General features: G+C 40.7%; 1 long non-coding RNA gene across 1 annotated transcript; it reads left to right on the top strand.

Moving 5' to 3' along the window:
• Positions 1–1,797: 1,797 nt before the first annotated feature.
• Positions 1,798–21,738, top strand: LOC139362152 (uncharacterized). Its single transcript, XR_011620495.1, has 4 exons — positions 1,798–1,869; positions 4,392–4,440; positions 14,526–14,717; positions 21,032–21,738. It is a non-coding gene; the product is annotated as an uncharacterized lncRNA (long non-coding RNA).
• Positions 21,739–22,641: the final 903 nt, after the last annotated feature.

Raw genomic sequence — 22,641 nt, 5'->3', positions numbered from 1 at the left:
AAATTACCGGCCGGGCGCGGTGGCTCAAGCCTGTAATCCCAGCACTTTGGGAGGCCGAGACGGGCGGATCACGAGGTCAGGAGTTCGAGACCATCCTGGCTAACACGGTGAAACCCCGTCTCTACTAAAAAATACAAAAAACTAGCCGGGCGAGGTGGCGGGCGCCTGTAGTCCCGGCTACTCGGGAGGCTGAGGCAGGAGAATGGCGTAAAAACCCGGGAGGCAGAGCTTGCAGTGAGCTGAGATCCGGCCACTGCACTCCAGCCTGGGCGACACAGCAAGACTCCGTCTCAAAAAAAAAAAAAAAAAAAAAAAAAAAAAAAAAAAGATAAATTACCAACAAGTACATTTGCAGCATACACTGACATGCATGTATTATGGCAACAAATATTCACAGTGGTCCTGACCGAATTCATATCTAAGGCAAAGGCCTTGTTTTCTGATCTTTGACATTACATATAAAAAGGTCCAGGAACAAACTAGGACCCCCCTCAGAATGGCAAAGGATAAATATAGCGTTGTCACATAAAGATTTCCTGAGGAAACTAGAGATGTACACTCAGAAGAAGAGGAAGCTCACGGAGAGGCATGACGTTTCTCTCCAAATGCTGAAAGATATTTTTGGGTAGGTTCTATGACTCATGCCCATAATCCCAGCATTTTGGGATGCCAAGGCGGGAGGATCACTTGATCCTGGGAGTTTGAGACCAGCCTAGGCAACACAGTGAGACCCCTCCATCTCTATGAAAAATTTAAAAAAACAAACATAAAACCAGCCAGAGTGGTACTGCACACCCGTAGTCCCAGGTACTTGGGGTGCTGAGATGAGGTGGGAGGATGCTTTGAACATGGAAGGTCAAGGCTGTAGTGAGTGGTGAATATAGCACTGCACTCCAGCCTGGATGACAAAGCAAGTTATTGTCAGAAAGAACAAATGAAGGAAAGAAAAAGAAAGAGAGAAAGAGAGGAAGAGGAAGGAAGGAAGGAAGGAAGGAAGGAAGGAAGGAAGGAAGGAAGGAAGGAAGGAAGGAAGGAAGGAAGGAAGGGAGGGAAAGAAAGAAGGAAGGAGTAAGGAAGAGAGGAAGGGAGGGAAAGAGGGAGAGAGAGAGAGAGAAAGAAAGAAAGAAAGAAAGAAAGAAAGAAAGAAAGAAAGAAAGAAAGAAAGAAAGAAAGAAAGAAAGAAAGAAAGAAAGAGAAAGAAAGAAAGGAAGGAAGGAAAGAAAGAGAAAGAAAGAAAGAAAGAAAGAAAGAAAGAAAGAAAGAAAGAAAGAAAGAAAGAAGGAAAGAAAAAGAAAGAAAAGAAAGAAAAAGAAAGAAAAGAAAGAAAGAAGAAAGAAGAAAGAAAGAAAGAGAAAAAGAAAGAAAGAGAGAGAGAGAAGGAAGGAGGAAGGAAAGAAGGAAGGAAGGAAGAAAGGAAGGAAGGAAGGAAGGAAGGAAGGAAGGAAGGAAGGAAGGAAGGAAGGAAGGAAGGAAGGAAGGGCGGGCAGGCAAAGAAAGAGGGGTATGTTTCTTAAAATATTATTTTAAAAGACTAACAGGGGACAAGCACAGTGACTGACACCTATAATTCCAGTGCTTTGAGAGGCTGACCCCAGGAGGATCACTTGAGGTCAGGTATTGGAAACCAACCTGGGCAATATAGTGAGACCCGTATCTCTACAAAAAAAAAAAAAAATTCTTTAAATAATTAGCTGAGGATGGTGGCATGCACCTGTAGTCCCAGCTACTCAGGAGGCTGAGGCAGAAGAATTCTTTGAGTCTGCCAGTTTGAGGTCACAGTGAGCTATGATGGTGCTGCAGCACTCTAGCCAGGGCAACAGAGAAAGGCCCTGTCTGTAAAAATAAATAAATAGATACTGCAGGGAAAAGGTAGGTAAAATTAAAAAAAAAAAAAAGGAACTATTATAGATTCATTATAAAATATTACAGAGTTCAGAACTAGAAACAATGGCTAGATATTTCAGAAAGATATGATTTATTATCTTAGAAAATAATTTTATTGTGAACCTGGGAGGTGGAGCTTGCAGTGAGCCAAGATCACGCCACTGCACTCCAGCCTTGGTGACAGAGTGAGACTCTGTCCCCCCGTCAAAAAAATATATAATAATTTTATTAAAAATTTTTTTAATGTAAAAATGTAAGTCACTCCAAATGGTCTTCCTCATAACTAAAAAATGTTAAACATTAATTGATTTATAATTGGAAGGGTTGAGAATGATCATCTCTCTAGGATATTATAAAATAATTTATTCCACTGGGTGGAAGACAAGAATAAATAACTCTAAAGTATTTTATAGCCCTATAACTCTGTGAAAAGTTATGACTTAGGTCTCATTAAACCCCTGAGAAAATTTTAATGATAAGATGACAGATCAACGTTGACTTTCCATTTATCATCACAGCCATTGACCTTCTCATCTAACGATGAAGTTTGGAAAATTTTAAGGCTGATGGGACCTGATAATATCTACTTTAGAAAACACCTCATCGCTCTCCCCAAAAAGTATTTTCTAGGCTATCAGACTAATTTTTCAGCTCATGTGAAACTGAACATTCCAGACTTCACTGAGCCTCTTATCTAAACCACAGCCTGAACTCAGAATTCTCTAATCCCAAGGAATTGAAACTTACATTATATCCTGAATTAAAGAAATTAATTCAAAGCAATTTTGTGACACAGAATCCAGACCCATCAGTTCTTACCTCCCTTATGATAAAATTTAATAATAAACAAATAGCCTGTCTCATTTTAAAATGTTACTTGGGCATTAAAATTGATAGAACTAAAAGGCACACTTACTGTTAACTGATTTGTTTTTAAGTTTCTATTATCATTCAAACTATGCTAATCAATGTCAAGCATAATTTGGCTTTCTCCACTTCCAGAGCATTCTCTAAAAGCTGATAAAAATGGTTATGTACATTTTGGACAAAATTTCATTTATTAGGCTCCTCTCTACATCTTGAAAATATTGGGTAGAGGAGCTGGGCACTGTGGCTCACACCTGTAATTCCAACACTTTGGGAGACCGAGGAGGGCAGATCACTTGAGGTCAGGAGTTTGAGACCAGCCTGACCAACATGGAGAAACCCTGACTCTACTAAAAATACAAAATTAGCCGGGCGTGGTGGCACATGCCTGTAATCCCAGCTACTAGGGAGGGAGAGGCAGGAGAATCGCATGAACCTGGGAGGCGGAGGTTGCGGTGAGTCGAGATTGAGCCATTGCACTCCAGTCTGGGCAACAAGAGCGATAAACTCAAAAAAAAAAAAAAAAAAAAAAAAAAGAAAAGAAAAGAAAAGAAAAAAAAGAAAGAAAAGAAAAAGAAAATATTGGGTAGAGAACCAAAGATAGAGGCTATGCTGAGGCCCCTTTCCACAAGTTCAGAATTAAGGGTTATTTGAGAGTTTGTGAGAGGAATGAACAGTCTCCAGTCTCCACAATGACTGTTTATTTCCTCAAAAATAGAAGTGTATGTCTTTCTTCAAGCACTTTTTACACATAAAGCATGCTGGTCTTGGAGCTTTTGAATGAGATCCAGCTTTCTTCACATAAGTAAAATTGTTTTGGGGGTTTTGTTTGTTTCTGCCTACAAAGAAAATTCCTTAGATGGCATCCACAGGGAATTGGTTACCTACACCACAGGTTCTTTGGGGAGTGTTTTCTGGTGACAAATCCTTTGCTCTTCACTCTTCCTTTCTTTATTTGTTCTTTGTTTTTGGTTTTTGTTTTTGTTTTTTACGTTTTGTGGGTACATAGGAGGTATGGTCTTCCTTTCTAGATCTTTATCATATTAGAGACTAGGGCTTTTATTAGAAGGTACTGTTAATATTTTCTCAAGTCTTCTTTAGCCATTTTCTGAGCTAGACTATATATAAAGGGTCTTAAATATAGACCCTATGAATAAAATAATTATGGCTAATGAGATTAATTTGAAAAATTGGACTGAAGATTTTATTCCTAAACCAGCTCGTTCTATAAGAGTTCTCAGTTTTTGTTTCTGATAATCCATTTCCATCAAAGTCGAGTATACGTATTGAGCAAAGAGCCAGTTAGGTTCCATGACCCACCGTTATTAGATGGAAGATCTAAGGCTGCTTATAAATGAAACTTCAACTCTGTCAGACTTGTATGGGCTTAGAGAAAACCTCTAACTCAGGCTCATCACCCAGGCCCACAGAGTCTTCTCGGTAAATGGCACGACATTTGAAGAATCATGCCATTTTCACATCTGTTTTTTTTATTTTCCCCATGACCAACTGTTACCAGTAAGAACGCTTCTTTTGCCAGCTGGCTAGTATGCTGTGGATTAAATACTTATAGCTGTGGAAAAAATACTGCTTTATAGCTTTAAAAATAGGCATTACTCAAAATTCCACTTCTATTACAGAAATTTATCCTGAAGAAATACATCACACGTGCATACGGATCTTTAAAAGGTTTGTATGCATGTAATATTTATGAAAGTTAAAATTGGAAACACAAAATGTGCAAATAGAGAAGATTATTTGCAACATGAAAGTGATGGAATGCTAAACAGCTCTACAAAATGCCTATTTAGATAAAAGATACATTTAATGCTGGATGCAGTGGCTCACGCCTATAATCCCAGCACTTTGGGAGGCCAAGGTGGGAGGATCTCTTGAGTCAACCCAGGAGTTTGAGAACAGCCTGAGCAAAATAGGGAGACTCGTGTCTCTACAAAAAATATTAAAAATTAGCCAGGTGGGGTAGTGTACATCTGTGGATCCACCTACTTGGGAGACTAAGGCAGGAAGGTTACTTCAGCCCAGGAGGTCGAGGCTGCAGTGAGCACTGTTGGTGCCACTGCACTCCAGCTTGGGCAACAGAGCAACATTCTGTCTCAAAAAAAAAAAAAAAGGAGGTACATTTATAATTCATTAAATAAAAGATTTTTAATAGGTATAAACAAGGCCCAGTGTGGTGACTCACGCTTGTAATTCTAGCACTTTGGGAGGCTGAGGTGGGCAGATCACCTGAGGTCAGGAGTTAGAGACCAGCCTGACCAACATGGTGAAACCCTGTCTCTACTAAAAGTACAACAATTAGCTGGGCGCAGTAGCAGGTGCCTGTAGTCCCAGCTACTCGGGAGGATGAGGCAGGAGACTCACTTGAACCCAGGAGGCAGAGGTTGCAGTGAGCCAAGACTGTGCCACTGCACTTCAGCCTGGATGATAGAACAAGACTCCGTCTCAAAAAAAATTTTTTTAAAGATATAAACAGTATAATCTTATCTTTTAAATACATGTGAATTTGCATTACAAAATCTGAATAAAATATACTAAAGTGTTGACAGCTATTATCTCTAAGTGACAGAATTTCTGTGTTTTCTATTTTTTAATAAATGTGTATATTTTCAATCCAAATAATTGCTTTACAGAACGCTACATATGTGTGCATTTTACTCCACCAAGTAAATTATATGAAGGTCATTTTTAACTTCGACAAGAACAGTTTGGTGGGTGATGAGTCAAATTTTGTTTAAATGTGTTCACATATCTGTGATTGGCTTTGAAATAAGCTGGTAGAGGCTAATTGATGGGTGTTGGAGTATTCATTTTACAATTGTCTCTCTTTGTTTGCTTATGCTTAAATTTTTCTATAATAAACAATAAAAAATGAGTGAGCTAAAGAAAAAATGAGAGGGGTAAAATTGGAGACAAATCATCAAAACGTATAGGCAACTCTTTCAAAAGATTAATTTTGTTTTTAAAGGTGAGAAATAGGATGATAGCTGGAGACTATCCAGAGAGAGTCTGTTTTTAAGATAGGAGAAAGTACAGCATTTGCAAATGATCCAGGAAACACTTTAAAGAAAAATGCAGAAGTGATTGGGGGGACAATTGCTGCAGTGATGAGTTTACACAGATAAGAGGGAAGAGAATTTATTGTGCAGGTAGAATGGCAAGAAATAAGAGGGGAGGCCGGGCGCGGTGGCTCAAGCCTGTAATCCCAGCACTTTGGGAGGCCGAGATGGGCGGATCACGAGGTCAGGAGATCAAGACCATCCGGGCTAACACGGTGAAACCCCGTCTCTACTAAAAATACAAAAAATTAGCCGGGCGTGGTGGCGGGCGCTTGTAGTCCCAGCTACTCGGGAGGCTGAGGCAGGAGAATGGCGTCAACCCGGGAGGCGGAGCTTGCAGTGAGCTGAGATCTGGCCACTGTACTCCAGCCTGGGTGACAGAGCGAGACTCCGTCTCAAAAAAAAAAAAAAAAAAAAAAGAAATAAGAGGGAAGAGGTCCAGGACAATATGACAGAGACTTTAAATCCCTCTATAGAGAAACTGGATTTACTCAGCAGGTTACTAGAAACCTTCAAAGAATTTTAAGCAGACGAGTGGCATGGTAGATTTGTGTTTTGTTTAAACAACAGCATATCCAAAATGGGATTTAAGTTAGACTATGCATTTCCATCTACTGTTTTTTTTTTTTTGCTTTGTTTTGTTTTGTTTTTTGTTTCTTTTTTTTTTTTTTTTTTAGAGATGTAATTTCACTATGTTGCCCAGGCTGACCTCAACCTCCTGGGTTCAAGCAATCCTTCCACCTGGCCCTCCTGAGAGACTAGGACTACAGGTGTGCACCACTGCACCTGCCTAGTATTTGTTTATTGTATTGTACCAAAACTTTCAGTGTTCAAGTGAATTACTTTGAATGGCATTTTACATCTTTTTTGGAAATCATTTGAGTATCAAAAAGTAAACTTTGTCTCAGAAAAGAATATCAACATTCATGATGTCACTATATAACAGCCAATATCAGAAAGTGTAATCTTTGGCCAGGTGTGGTAGCTCACACCCATAATCCCCACTTTGGGAGGCCAAGGCAGGAGGATCACTTGAGCCCAGGAATTAGAGGCCAGTCTGGGCAACATGGTGAAATCCTGTCTTAAAAAAGAAAGAGTAATCGTGTATTCTTTGTAATTCAATACATAAAAACTGGTATCTCATCACTGTTTTAGGTTGCTTTTATTTAACATCCAATGAGGGTAAACATTTCCATATGTATATTCATTTTCAGTATTTGGACTGTTAGTAAACTTTATTGGTGAAGTTTCCAAGGTGAAGTTGTTGTTCAATGTGTGTTAGTAACTGAAGAAGTCTCCGTAAGTCTAAGAAGAAACTGTATCTGGTTGTTTCTATTATCACCCCAGAACTCCCTTCTCAAAGAAGCTTAAGCTTTTAAACCCATGTGAAATATTCAGTTTTAACTTCCTAGGCATTGAGTGTAAGAAGCTGGAGACACGGTAACCACAAAGAAACATGTCCATTGCAGACAAACAGTCACATCCCGCAGCAAGTCTGTTCTTTGCGGTCTCTTTACAAATTACTTCAATGCATACCTTCTGTTGGTATGCTGCAGAAAGCTTTTTATGTCTGACAGATAGATGTAAACATTGCTTGTAAGCTTTAACTTTTCAAGGAAAAGAATACACAGATATTACGCACAGTCTTAAGGAAGAAGAGAAAGTAAAAATAAATCTAGACTAATTTTGGGTTACTTGCAATTTAGGGATAAACCTTTAGATTACTCCTCAAAGATATTGAAATCACTGGTTCCTATTAGATATCTGTTTAAATGTCTCTTAAGCCCTGGGAGTGAGAGGGAAATATAGTATGGTATTTGTTGCTGTAATGCAGGGGTGAGTAAATTTTTTTGGTAAAGGGCTATATATACACATACACACACATACACACACACACACACACATATATATGTGTGTATATATATATATATTTTTTTGAGGCCAAATTTTGCTCTTGTTGCCCAGGCTGGAGTGCAATGGTGCGATCTCGGCTCACACAACCTCCACCTCCTGGGTTCAAGCAATTCTCCTGACTCAGCCTCCTGAGTAGCTGGGATTACAGGCATGCGCCACCACACCTGGCTAATTTTGTATTTTTAGTAGAGACGGGGTTTCTCCGTGTTGGTCAGGCTGGTCTCAAACTTCAGACCTCAGGTGATCTGCCCACCTCAGCCTCCCAAAGTGCTAGGATTAGAGGCGTGAAGCCGCAGCGCCTGGCTATCCTTTTTTTTTTTTTTTTTTTTTTTTTTTTTTTTTGAGACAGAGTCTGGCTCTGTTGCCCAGGCTGGAGTGCAGTGGTGTCATCTTGGCTAACTACAACCTCCACCTCATGGGTTCAAGCAATTCTCCCGCCTCAGCCTCCCGAGTAGCTGGGACCACAGGCATGTACCACCACACTCAGCTAATTTTTGTATTCTTAGTAGAGACAGGGTTTTGCCATGTTGGCCAGGCTGGTCTCAAATTCCGGCCTCAGTGATCTGCCCGCCTCAGCCTCCCAAAGTGCTGGGATTATAGGCGTGAGCCAGTGCACCCACCAGGATAAATATTTGAAGCTTTGAGTGCCATATAGTTTCTGCTGCAACTATTTCACTTTACTATTGTACTCAGAAGGTAGCCATAGACAACACTTAAACAGATGCACATGGCTGCGTTCTGATAAAACTGTAATAATGGATGCAAAAATTTGCACTTCATACTATTTTCACATGTCAGAATATACTATTCTTCTTTTCGTTTTTAACTATTCAAAAACATAAGAATCATTCTTAGCTCTAGAATCGTACAAAAATAAATATCAGGCCAGATTTGGCCTGTGGTCTATAGTTTGCCCACTGCTGCTGCAACAGATTAATCAAGTGTTTCTTTTTGAAATGAATCAGCATTTCTGAAGCACTTCCAAGGAAAACAGCTCATCTAATTTCCCAAATGAAGATATTATCATAAATACTCTATAAATGACAATTTGCAAAGAGCAGATGACCACGTGAACCTGAAAGTTAAAGGTTGTATTAAATTCAGATGCAAACAATTCACAATTCACAAGAATCCATTTATTAACAACAAAAAGCTTGCCTACATATTCGAATGCTTGGCAACAAGAAGAATGTTAATGGATAAAGCCATGGAAGGGAGTTCACAGCTATGATATGAGCTGCAATTGTATGATATGAGAGCAAATCACTTAAACTTTCTTGACCTCAGTTACTTCATCTATGAAATAAGGCCATTAGATTAGATTATACCTAAACTTCTTTCCAGCTGTGAGTTTTCATCACATCTATTGAGTTACAGCATAAAATAATTCATCTAGCCTGTATCTTGGAATTTATGAGCCCTGAATATGTAGATCATTTACTAAACCATGTTTGTCTTTGTTCACCATTGAATCCAACCACAGGATCTATCCGAATGGCTAAAATATAGTAAAAATATAATAAATGTGTTGAATAAATTTTAAAAACACAAATTTCCTCACTTTACAAGACAATGTAAAAAAAGTGATTGAAATAATTTAATATATCTATTCATTTAGCAAATATTTTCTGAACAACAACTGTGTGTCTGGCACAGAAACTGGGTAGACACCAACAGTAGGCTGGGCACGGTGGCTCACACCTGTAATCCCAGCACTGTGGGAAGCCCAGGCAGGTGGATCACCTGAGGTCAGGAGTTCGAGACCACCCTGGCCAACATGGTGAAACCTTGTCTCTACTAAAACAAAAATTAGCTGGGCGTGGTGGTGTGGGCTTGTAATCCCAGCTACTCGGGAAGCTGAGACAGGAGACTTGCTTGAACCCAGGAGTGAGCTGAGATCACACCACTGCACCGCAGCCTGGGTGGCAGAGCAAGATTCCAGCCTGGGTGATAGAGCAAGAGTAATAAGACAAGGTACCTGGCCAGGGAATTTCACAGTCTGATGGACCTGAGGGCAGAATGGGGTCGGGGTACAAAGGGTGATGGGAAAATTTATTTATTTCTTTATGCCAATTTTCCTTTCAATTACCTTTTATAATTAGAATATAAACATTTAGTAGAAAGAGTGAGATCGAAATAACATTTGATTTCTATATCTCTGTCCCAATCTTTGGAAATGAATAAATATTGGCCTGTTAAGGTGTCTTAGGCCTGTAATCCCAACACGTTGGGAGGTGGAGGCAGGTGGATTGCTTGAGCTCAGGAGATGGAGACCCTCCTGGACAACCTGGCGAAACCCCATCTCTACCAAAAAAAAATACAAAAATTAGCCAGGCGTGTGCCTGTAGTCCCAGCTACTTGGGAGGCTGAGGCGGGAGGATCAGGTTGCAGGGAGCTAAGATCATGCCACTGCACTTCAGCCTGGGAGACAGAGTGAGACACTGTCTCATAAAACAAACAAACAAACAAACAAATAATTAACTTAAAAAATTAAAAAATAAAAAAAAATAAAATAATATTAAGAAATGAGGCCAGGCACGGTGGCTCACGCCTGTAATCCCAGCACTTTGGGAGGCTGAGACGGGCAGATCACGAGGTCAGGAGATGGAGACCATCCTGGCTAACACGATGAAACCCTGTCTCTACTAAAAATACAAAAATTAGCCAGGCGTGGTGGCGGGCGCCTGTAGTCCCAGCTACTCAGGAGGCTGAGGCAGGAGAATGGCCTGAACCCGGGAGGTGGAGCTTGCAGTGAGTGGAGATCGCTCCACTGCACTCCAGCCTGGGTGACAGAGAGAGACTCCGTCTCCAAAAAAAAGGAATGAATAAATATTTTCTGTCATTTGCTCTTTCCCTAGCAAAATCTCGTTTTCACACATATATACACAAATATACACAAACACACATACACTCCTGATTCTTTCAACTCATGACCTTTTATTTGCCATCTCTAAAAAATGTTAATATTATGAAGATGTTAGTGTTACGTTAATAAATGTTATGTTAATAAATGAGGATTGTTATGTAAATGAAAATTATAGGTATTTATAAAAGGTACAGTAGACAAACACGGAAAGTGTTGACTTTAGATTTGGAAGACCATCATTGTGTGAACACAATAATAAACAGCACCAGACTGACAGGCAGGAGCGTAGCAACAGGCTAGGAGCATCAGAAAAGTACAGTCTACACAGACTGAAGTGGATGGCGAAGAGATGTGGCAGATTTTCTCTGTGAGTGCTCCCATTTTAATTAGTGACATAGTAAAGAAGCAAAGTCAAAACTGAGAATGATTTAAGAGGAAGGGAAGAAGGTGTTAAGAGCTTAAGACGTAAGAAGTAGTGAAATAATCACCCAGGACTTTTTAATTTTTTTCCTAAAATACACTCTACGATAAATTTTTAAAATTATGTCTATGTCTTTGCACTTTTTTTTTTTTTTTTTTTTTTGAGATAAGGTCTTGCTCTGTCACACAGGCTGCAGTGCTGTGGCATGATCTTAGCTCACTGAAACCTCCGCCTGCCGGGATCAAGCAATTCTCGTGTCTCAGCCTCCCGAGTAGCTGGGACTACAGGCATGCACCACCATGTCCGGCTAATTTTTTATATTTTTTGTAGAGACAGGGTTTTGCCATGTTGGACAGGCTACTCTCGAACTCCTAGCCTGCCCGAGTGATCCACCTGCCTCAGCCTCCCAAAGGATCTCCAGTGATTGCCTGCCTTGGCCTCCCAAAGTGCTGGGATTACAGGCATCAGCCACCATGCCCAGCCTACACATTTTTTTTTTTTTTTTTTTTTGAGACGGAGTCTCGCTCTGTCGCCCAGGCTGGAGTGCAGTGGCCAGATCTCAGCTCACCGCAAGCTCCGCCTCCCGGGTTCACGCCATTCTCCTGTCTCAGCCTCCCGAGTAGCTGGGACTACAGGCGCCCACCACTTCGCCCGGCTAGTTTTTTGTATTTTTAGTAGAGACGGGGTTTCACCGTGTTAGCCAGGATGGTCTCGATCTCCTGACCTCGTGATCCGCCCATCTCGGCCTCCCAAAGTGCTGGGATTACAGGCTTGAGTCACCGCGCCCGGCCCACATTTTTAAATTGACATTTAAAATGTTTCAATTTGACTTTTTAAAGTTGTTAAGGATGTAATGTCTGGTACATTGTAAATACAGATATTTTAAATAAGACTTTTAAAAGGGTAGTCGTTGGAATTTGACAAAGTCTACTTTACAAAAATTAAAAATATGGCTCATACAAATATAAAGTGATCAGGTGCCAAAGATGTATTTAAAGAGGAAACCATTAATGAAGGAATTAGCAAGGTGGTAAAGCAAACCCAAAGGGTGATAGGAGAGACCATGTACATAGCTCTTGAAAGAAGTGTGATGAAATAAAACTGCTAAATTAGATATAAAATGGGTTTTGGGCAATACAAATGCAACCTTTGAATTATTTTTTCTATAGGACAGAAATCATTCACATATCTACTGGACAAAATTGTATTGGACAAGAATATTTATAGTGCTATTAGTCTTTTAAAATTCTGCATCTACCCTTAGAGAATTGGTAAATTTTTAAAATTATGAACTATTTTGGCCGGGTGCGGTGGCTCACATCTGTAATCCCAGCACTTTGGGAGGCCGAGACAGGTGGGTCACCTGAGGTCAGGAGTTCAAGACCAGCCTGACCAACATGGAGAAACCTGTCTCTACTAAAAATACAAAATTAGCTGGGCGTGGTGGCACATGCCTGTAATCCCAACTACTCAGGAGGCTGAGGCAGGAGAATCACTTGAACCCAGGAGGCGGAGGTTGCTGTGAGCTGAGATCGTGCCATTGCACTCCAGCCCCAGCAACAAGAGTGAAACTTCATATCAAAGAAAAAAAAAAATTTTGTGTGTGTGTGTATATTTATATCTATATATACAATATATATTTTATATATAATATTTATATATAATATATATTTCATGTATATATTTATATAATATATTTTTATATAATTATATATAGTATATATTTACATATAATATTTATATAGTATATATTTTTATATATTTATGTATAATATATATATTTTTTTATATATATATATATCTGTTCAATAGGAAATAGTAAGTTAAAAAAAGTATGTATCCCCAGAAAATTAGATAATTCATGTGTAAGTCTGTTAGACAATGTTCCAATATATTACAAAACCATGTGATCAGCCGGGCACAGTGGCTCATGCCTGTAATCCCAGCACTTTGGGAAGCCGAGGTGGGCAGCTTACTTGAGGTCAGAAGTTTGAGACCAGCCTGGACAACATGGTGAAACCCCATCTCTACCAAAAAAAAAAACAAGAAAAAACTAGCTGGGTGTGGTAGTGCACGCCTGTAATCCCAGCTACTTGGGAGGCTGAGGCAAGAGAATCCCTTGAACCCAGGAGGCAGAGTTGCAGTGAGCCGAGGTCACACCACTGCACTCCAGCCTGGGTGACAGACCAAGACTCTGTTTAAAAAAAAAAAAAAGGTTAAAAAAAAAAAGATCATTCTTTTACCTGTTCACATTTTAGATATTTTATTTCCTAGCAAATCAAAATAGCATAATAATCTGACACCCAGAATCATTCATTTTACAAGACTCATCAACAGAATAATTTACATTATTCCTTTTTCTACTTGAAATGGTATTTCTATTCACCTTCACCAAATAATTTATTTTAATTTAGTATATTTTTGCCGAGGCACAGTGATTCATTCCTGTAATCCCAGCACTTTGGGAGGCTGAGGTGGACAGATTGTTTGAGCTCAGGAGTTCAAGACTAACCTGGGCAATAGAGCGAAACTCCATCTCTACAAAAAATACCAAGAAAATTAGCTGGGCATAGTAGCACATGCCTATAGTCCCAGCTACTTGGGAGGCTGAGGTAGGAGGATTACCAGAGCACGGGAAGTCGAGGCTACAGTGAGCCATGATCATGCCACTGCACTCCAGCCTGGCCAACAGGAATAAGACCCTATCTCTAAACAAATAATGTTATACATTTTTATGTTTGACTGTCTTTTATTGATCATTCCATTATTCTCTTCAAAAATAACTGGTATTTAAATCAGATTATTTTCTGGTCATAAGGCTCATAAGTTTAAAAAAAGGCTATTCTTCTATACTGAGTTTGCTAACTATTATCAGTACACAATGAATAAAAACAACATAAAATTTGAAAAAATAAAGAGGAAAAGGGGACTCTCATTCCTCTTGCAAAGGAACATTCTAAAGCAGATAGGTTTTAGGAAAGATATGTGTGTATATGTATATGTGTGTGTGTGTGTGTGTGTGTACATATATATGTGTATATATGTGTGTGTGCATATATGTGTGTGTATATATATATAATATAGAAATTGAGGATATGGAAACTGATTCCCTTAAAATTACTCAAGCTTCCAAGTCTCAATGGATAGCAGTTTGAAACCATCAGTCTTCAGAGTAGGAGAGTGAATGGACTAGGTTAGTAAATCTCAAAGTGTGATCCCTAGACCAACTGCATCATCATCCCCTGAAAACTTGCTTAAAAATGCAAGTTCTCAGTCCCCACCTAGACTACTGTGGTGGTCAGCCTCCAAGATGGTCCCGAGTGGTCCCTGCCTCCTGGTATTCATACCCTTGTGTAGTCCCGTCCTGCGTTGTACCAGGGTTGGTCTGTGTAACCAATAGAGTAAGACAGAGGTTTAAAAGCTTGAAGCCTCTGCCTTTACACCTCTTTCTCTCTGTATGTTTCTCTCTCTTATCACTTGTTCTATACAAAACCAGCTGACAGAGAGAGGCCCACATAGCAATGAACTGTAGCCTTTGGCCAACAGCCATTCCTGTGAGCCTTGGAGTGCATCCCCAGGCCTTTTGATGACTACAGCTTCAGCCAACATCTTCACTGCTACTTCACCAGGTATCCTAAGCCACAGCCACCAAGTTGAGTTTCTCCCAGATTCTTAACCCTCAGAAATGGTGAGATTTTTCTTTTTAAAGTTCACTGTAAAGTACTAAGTTTTCAGTTAATTTGTTATACAGTACTAGATAGCCAATATGCCTACTGAATCAGAAACTCAAGGTAAGGTCCAGCAATGTGTATAAAACACACGTGGTTCTGATGCATGTTAGACAGCCACTGGCTAGGGAGACGTAGTAGAATTGCAGAGGAATATGAAGAGCAAGGGAGACCATGCAACAAGGCTATGTTAGTCTCCAATGACATGCAGGTGCATGAGTAGATGAGAGGCTTTAACTGGAGTTAGTATTTTGCCAGGGCTATATGTCAAAGCAAGAGAGGCAATGGACTGTGTACAAAGGAGCTATTAAAGTGATGAACCATGGAATTTCAGCTGCATAAGAAGCAAAGTAAAAAAAATGATGGGTGACAGTCTGTGAAAACTATGATGGAGGCTGAAGGATTGACAGCAAAACCACGGGGACATATTCCATCCAGAACCCTAGAGTGACTCTGAAAAAGAAAATAAATAATTTTGAGAAAATTGAAAAATTTTTCTAATGGAAGAGGACTCTATACATGAACAAAACAGACTATGGCTATCTATATCAGTTATTTTCTAACTTTCATGGCAGAGATTCACAGTAAGAAATACATTTCACATAGTGTTTTATGAAAGGAGAGAAGGTTAGAAATACATTTCACATTGTGGCTATTACAAATACATGTCTATAATTAAAATAAATTTTGAGGCCGGGCGCGGTGGCTCAAGCCTGTAATCCCAGCACTTTGGGAGGCCGAGGCGGGTGGATCACGAGGTCAGGAGATCGAGACTATCCTGGCTAACATGGTGAAACCCCGTCTCTACTAAAAATACAAAAAACTAGCCGGGCGTGGTGGCGGGCGCCTGTAGTCTCAGCTACTTGGGAGGCTGAGGCGGGAGAATGGCATGAACCCGGGAGGCGGAGCTTGCAGTGAGCCGAGATCACGCCACTGCACTCCAGCCTGGGAGACACAGCGAGAATCCGTCTCAAAAAAAAAATAAATAAAAAACAATAAAATAAAATAAAATAAATTTTGGTTTTTTTTTTAATTGGTGGAGATGGGGTCTTGCTATGTTGCCCAGACTGATCTCAAAACCCTGGGCTCAAGCTATCTTCCTGCCTCTGCCTCCATAAGTATTAAGATCACAGGTAGGAGCCACCATGCCCAACCACTGAAACGAGTTTCACCAAATAGTACCTACCTTACTACATATGATACTCTCAGTTTTCTATTCTAGTCCATTCTGTTCTATTCTAATCTATCCAGTTTTAAAATGTGTTAAACCTCTGACTATATTGATTTTAGATTCCCTAGTGGGTTCCAACCCACGGTTTAAAAAGCAGCAATCTACGCCACTGCTGCCCAATAGAAATATAATGCAAGCCATGTGTGTAATTTAAAATTGTCTAGTATCTGCATTAAAAAAGTTTAAAAAAGGTAAAATTAGTTTTAATAATACATTTTATTAATGTAATATATTCTAAGCATTATCATTTCAATGTGTAATCAAATTGAAAAATTGTCTATTAATAAATAAGAGATATTTTACATTCTTTTTAAAATATGCAATCTTCAAAATTGAGCATGTGTTTTATATTTATGGCCTATCTCAGTTGGAAGTAGCCACATTTCAAGTGCTGAACGGGCACATGTGGCTAGTGGCTGTTGTCTGGCTAAGATAGCGCAGGTCTACACAATACTATATCACAGTGTCTAAGCAAGAGTCAGAAAGATCTGGTTTCTAAACTCATCTTTGCCACTGATTTGACTTCATTCAAATTAAATTTAAACTTTGAGTCATTTTTATCTTCAACTCTAATATGTGGGTAAAACAGTATCTAGTCTTACAGAATAGAGTGTTATATGAGATTAAGTATATAAAATGTTTACAGTAGAACTGGCATATACTGGTCAGGTGTGGTGACTCACACCTGTAATCCCAGCACTTTGGGAGGCCGAAGCGGGCAGATCATGAGGGCAGGAGTACGAGACCAACCTGGCCAACATGGTGAAACCCTGTCTTTACTAAAAATACAAAAATTAGCCAGGCGTGGTGGCAGGCACCTGTAATCCCAGCTACATGGGAGACTGAGGCAGGAGAATCACTTGAACCCAGGAGGTGGAGGTTGCAGTGAGCCAAGATCACGCCACTGCACTCCAGCCTGGGCGACAGAGCAAGACAGAGTCTCAAAAAAAACAGAATTGGCATATACTCTTTACAGTAGAACTGGCATATAGCTATTGTTATTACATATTCCCCAATTCAGACTAGTCAAATCTCTTGACTAAACAAAGTCAGATTAAATCTGTGGCTTGGGGTGTCCACTCCTGAAATATTGACAGAACTCCTAATACTAAAATACCTTCCTTCTATAATGGAGCACTCAATTTAGGGAAATAAATTTTTAAAATACAAATAATAATTCAACCACAGTAAGTGTAAAAACAAGGGTATGGAGCACAGTGGCTCACACCTGTAATCTCAGCAATTTGTAAGGTCAAGGCAGGAGGATTGCTTGAGGCCAGGAGTTGGAGACCAGCCTTTGCAACACAGCAAGACTTGTCCCTACAAAAAAATAAAAATAAAAAAGTAGGGGGTGAGGCGGCACACACCTGTAGTCCTACCTAATCAGGAGGCTGAGGCAAAAGAGTCGGTTGAGCCCAGGAGCTCAAGGCTGCAATGAACTATGATCACACCACTGCTCCCTAGCCTAGGCAACAAGGTAACAGAGCTAGACCCTGTCTCTGAAAAAAACAAAAACCCAAGGGCATTAATAACATGTCATAGACTCATATTACCCGAGGATACACAGGAAAGCCTAGTAGAGGCTGATATTTGAGCTGAAAATCAAACTTTGAGGCAGGCTGGAGGAGAGAAGTGGGGAGGCAAAGCTTGTGCTCAAGTGCAAAGAAATGTGTAAAATAAATGCAACAGTGAACACGTATTATGGGCCTACTGTGTACTCTGTACCAGCCACTTACTAGAATTATTTTAGCACGTGACACTTTCAGGAAAGAGCAAAGGGTTCTGTTGGTCCTGGACTTTCAAAAGCTCTTCTTGATGACAGCCATGGGGCTAGATATGAGGAAGTGTCTTCATCAAAGGTGAAGCTCAAAATTAACTACAATGTGGAAATTTTGTTTTCTCTTATTTATTTATTTTTATTTATTATTTATTTATTTATTGGAGACAGGATCTTGCTCTGCCACCCAGCACCCAGGATGGAATGCAATCTCGGCTCACTGCAACCTCCACCCACCAGGCTCAAGCAATCCTCTTGCCTCAGCCTCCCAAGTAAATGGGACCACAGGCATGCACCACCATGCCTGGCTATTTTTTTGTATTTTGAGTAGAGACGGGGGGTCTCACTGTGTTGTCCAGGATGATCTCGAACTCCTGAGCTCCAATGATCTGCTCGCTTTTGCCTCCCGAAGTGCTGGGATCACAGGCATGAGCCACTGTGCCTGACCAGAATTTTTTAATAAAGTTAATTTGACTCTATTTTTTTAATGTTCTTTTTTTTTTTTTTTTTGAGACGGAGTCTCGCTCTGTCGCCCAGACTGGAGTGCAGTGGCCAGGTCTCAGCTTACTGCAAGCTCCGCCTCCCGGGTTTACACCATTCTCCTGCCTCAGCCTCCCAGTAGCTGGGATTACAGGCGCCCGCCACCTCGCCCGGCTAGTTTTTTGTACTTTTTAATAGAGACGGGGTTTCACCGTGTTAGCCAGGATGGTCTCGATTTCCTGACCTCGTGATCCACCCGTCTTGGCCTCCCAAAGTGCTGGGATTACAGGCTTGAGCCACCGCGCCCGGCCTTTTTAATGTTCTTTACCGTGCAATCATCATCTTCCTATTTTTGGTATTATAATATCACTTCTTTTGTTAAATAAATGTAATAATAATAGTGTTATGGATTGGTTTGTTAGTTTTTAATATCCCAGCCTAGCGCTTTTACTCAACAAATAGTCAGTGAGCTTCTGCTTTTTTACCAGGTGCAGTGCTAAGCCCTGGAGATACATCAGTGAATAAGAGTTGGAAAAAGGAAAAAAAAAAAAAAAGGTCCTTCTCTTCACAGAGCTACATTCCGGTTGGGATGCAGATTATAAACAAGTAAACTAACAAACAAACCATAACCAGGATAAGTAGAGATTGAAATATAAGCAATGATGCGTATAACACAGATGACATGACAATAATTGGGGCTGCCTGTTTTGGTTGCTGGCATCAAGGAGAAGTCTATCTGAAGGAATAAAATTTAAATTGAGAAAGTACATTCTAGGCAAAACATAATGCCTGGAATAGAAGCACTAATAATCAATGACTATCATGCTTTTTAGTTTGCTAATCTCTAGAGACTTAATTGTCAATTATATTGGAAAATAGATTCCACACTGCAAAGCACTAAGCTGCTGAGGTCTGAATACATTTTGGCTTTAGGAAGATCTATTTGTCAGCAGCAAACAGATTACACTGGATGAAGTAGAGGAGCACAGAAACAAAAGAGATGACTATTAGAATACATCAAGAAATGATGAAAACCTGGATAAAATCAAAGATTGAAGTGACAAGATATGGTGACAACAAAATTAAGGAAATTGAGAAAGGTAAAGTCAATAGGACTTTCTGGCTTGGATGTAGGAAATGGATATGGGAAGCATCAAGGATTACTGTGAGGTCACTAGCTTTTGTAAAGCAAGATTGTAATGCTATTAACCAAAATGCAGCACCTGAAGATAACATTACTAGGATTTATTGACAACCTACTGCATGTCAGGTACAAACTTCAGGATACCCAAATGCTAGTTTTGTCTCTGGGATTACGGAGTAAAATGCACCTTACTGCCTTTATGACCATGGGCAATTTTACTATGAAAAATAATTTTAAGGCCAGGTGCGATGGCTCATGCCTGTAATTCCAACACTTTGGGAAGCCAAGGAAGGTGGATCACCTGAGGTCAGGAGTTCAAGACCAGCCTGGCAACATGGCAAAATCCCATCTCTACCAAAAATACAAAACAATTAGCTGGGCATGGTAGTGTATGCCTGTAATCCCAGCTATTTGGGAGGCTAAGGCAAGAGAATCACTTGAACCCAGGAGGCGGAGGTTGCAGTGAGCCAAGATTGCGCAACTGCACTCCAGCCTGGGCGGCAGAGTGGGACTCCATCTCAAAAAAGAAAAAAAGAAAAGAAAAATAATTTTAAAATCACAAATGCAAATTCCTAGGACCCTCCCAGAATCTTAAAAAAGCCCTGTGCAAGTGAAGAGACCTTAAGCTTCATCAGCTTCCTGGTGACTCCTCCTTTGCATAGCCTAGAGGATAATGAGTTTGAGTTGCTTGCAAGACACCAAAGAAGAATGTAATGTGGAGAGTTGAAGTTGTGAGTCTGTAGACTGTGAAAGATAACCCTGCAGGCCGGGCGCGGTGGCTCAAGCCTGTAATCCCAGCACTTTGGGAGGCCGAGACGGACGGATCACGAGGTCAGGAGATCGAGACCATCCTGGCGAACACGGTGAAACCCCGTCTTTACTAAAAAAAAATACAAAAAAACTAGCCGGGCGAGGTGGCGGGCGCCTGTAGTCCCAGCTACTCGGGAGGCTGAAGCAGGAGAATGGCGTAAACCCGGGAGGCGGAGCTTGCAGTGAGCTGAGATCCGGCCACTGCACTCCAGCCTGGGCGACAGAGCGAGACTCCCTCTCAAAAAAAAAAAAAAAAAAAAAAAAAAGATAGCCCTGGGAATCACTGGTCATGGTTGAAACCTTGAGAGAAGGTGAAATCTCCAAGCGAGAAAATGTAGAGAAAGGAGAAAAGAGGGTCCCATGTGGAGCTTTGGGGTAAAACAAGGGTTTAGGATAGAACTGATAAAGGTACAGTATGTTAGTTTCCTACTGCTGCTATTACAAATTACACAAATTAAGTGGCTAAAAATAATAAGTATCAGCTGGGCACGGTGGCGCATGCCTGTAATCCCAGCATTTTGGGAGGCCAAAACGGGTGGATCATCTGAGGTCAGGAGTTTGAGACCAACCTGGCCAACATGGTGAAATCCCATCTCTACTGAAACTACAAAAATTAGCCAGGCATGGTGGTGCACGCCTGTAATCCCAGCTACTCAGGATGCTGAGGCAGGAGAATCACTTGAACCTGGGAGGCAGAGGTTGCAGTGAGCCAAGATTGTACCACTGCACTCCAGCCTGGGCGATACAGCAAGACTCCATCTAAAAAAAAAAAAAAAGAAAGAATAAATAAATAAATAAATAAATAAATATGTATTCTCTTACTGTTCTGTAGGTCAGAAGTCCAAAATGAGCATTACGGGCTAAAGTCAAGGTATGGAAAAAGCCTGTTCCTTCTGGAGGTTCTGAAGAGACAGTCATGTCTTTGCCCTTTCCAGCTTCTAGTGGCTACACCTGTATTCCTCAGTTTGTGGCCCCGCCTTCAACTTCAAACCACCTACTCCACTTTCTGCCTATGCTGTCATATTACCCTCTCCTACTCCAACTCTGATGACTGCTGCAGCCCCCTTATAAAGGCCACTGTGATTGCAACTTCTCTACTAGTTAATCCAAAATAATCTCCCCCTCTGAAGAGTGTTAATTTAATCACATCTGCAAAGTTTCTTTTGCCATAGAAAGTAACATTCACAGGTTCTGCGGATTAGGATGTGAATTTATCTGAGGGCCATTATCAACTCACCACACAGAGCAACAAAGGAAACTGAAATAGAAGGGTAATAAATGGAATCAGAAAAAAATGAGAGATGCTACAGAAGGAAAAAGCCCAAGGATGTCTTACTTGACTACGTCAGTTAACTGAATTAAAAAAGGGATATAAGTGGAAAAGTCAGAAAAGGCTATTTGATGTGTTAATAAGAGAGCTTTCCCAGGTTGGTTTCAAACAGCAATGATATTGCAGGAGATTGAAGAGCAAACAGGAGAGAAGGACTTAAAGTTGGTAAGAGTTGGCTTAATTATTTCAAAAAGAAAAGGTAAATGATTTGTTGAAGAAGGAAACAGAATCCAGAGAAGATTTTTGCTAGGGTTTTTCTGTTTGTTTGGTTTCAGTCTTGCTTTTTTTTGGGGGGGGGGGAGAAAAAGACTTGAGCGTGTGTCTATAACCTTAAGTTTATTTATTTATTTTTGAGACAAGGTCTCGTTTTGTCAGCCAGGTTGGAGTGCAGTGGTAAAATCATGGGTCACTGCAACCTCCACCTCCTGGGCTCAAACAATCCTCCTGCCTCAGCCTCCTGAGTAGCTAGGATTACAGATGTGTGCTATCACATCCAGCTATTTTTTTGTATTTTTAGTAGAGATGGGGTTTCGCCATGTTGCCCAGGCTGGTCTCAAACTCCTGGCCTCAGCCGGGCGTGGTGACTCACGCCTGTAATCCCAGCACTTTGGGAGGCCGAGGTGGGAGGATCACGAGGTCAAGAGATTGAGACCATCCCGGCCAACATGGTGAAACCCTGTCTCTACTAAAAATACAAAAATTAGCTGGGCATGGTGGCACATGCCTGTGATCCCAGCTACTCGGGAGGCTAAGGTAGGAGAATCTCTTGAACTAGGGAGGCGGACGATGCAGTGAGCTGGGATCTTGCCACTGCACTCCAGCCTGGTGACAGAGCTAGACTCTGTCTCCAAAAAAAAAAAAAAAAAAACACAACAAACAAGCAACAAAAAACAAACACCTGGCCTCAAGCGATCCACCTGCTTCAGCCTCCCAAAGTGCCGGTATTACAGGCATGAGCCACCACACCTGGCCTATTTTCAACTTTTTATCATAAAAGTTTGTAGCCAGGAGCGGTGGCTCACGCCTGCAATTACAACACTTTGGGAGGCTGAGGTGGGCGGATCACCTGAGGTCAGGGGTTTGAAACCAGCCTGACCAACATGAAGAAATCC

The sequence above is a fragment of the Macaca nemestrina genome, chromosome 3 (assembly GCF_043159975.1).
Source record: "Macaca nemestrina isolate mMacNem1 chromosome 3, mMacNem.hap1, whole genome shotgun sequence".
Classification (NCBI taxonomy): domain Eukaryota; kingdom Metazoa; phylum Chordata; class Mammalia; order Primates; family Cercopithecidae; genus Macaca; species Macaca nemestrina.
This window is presented reverse-complemented; position numbering and strand designations above follow the sequence as displayed.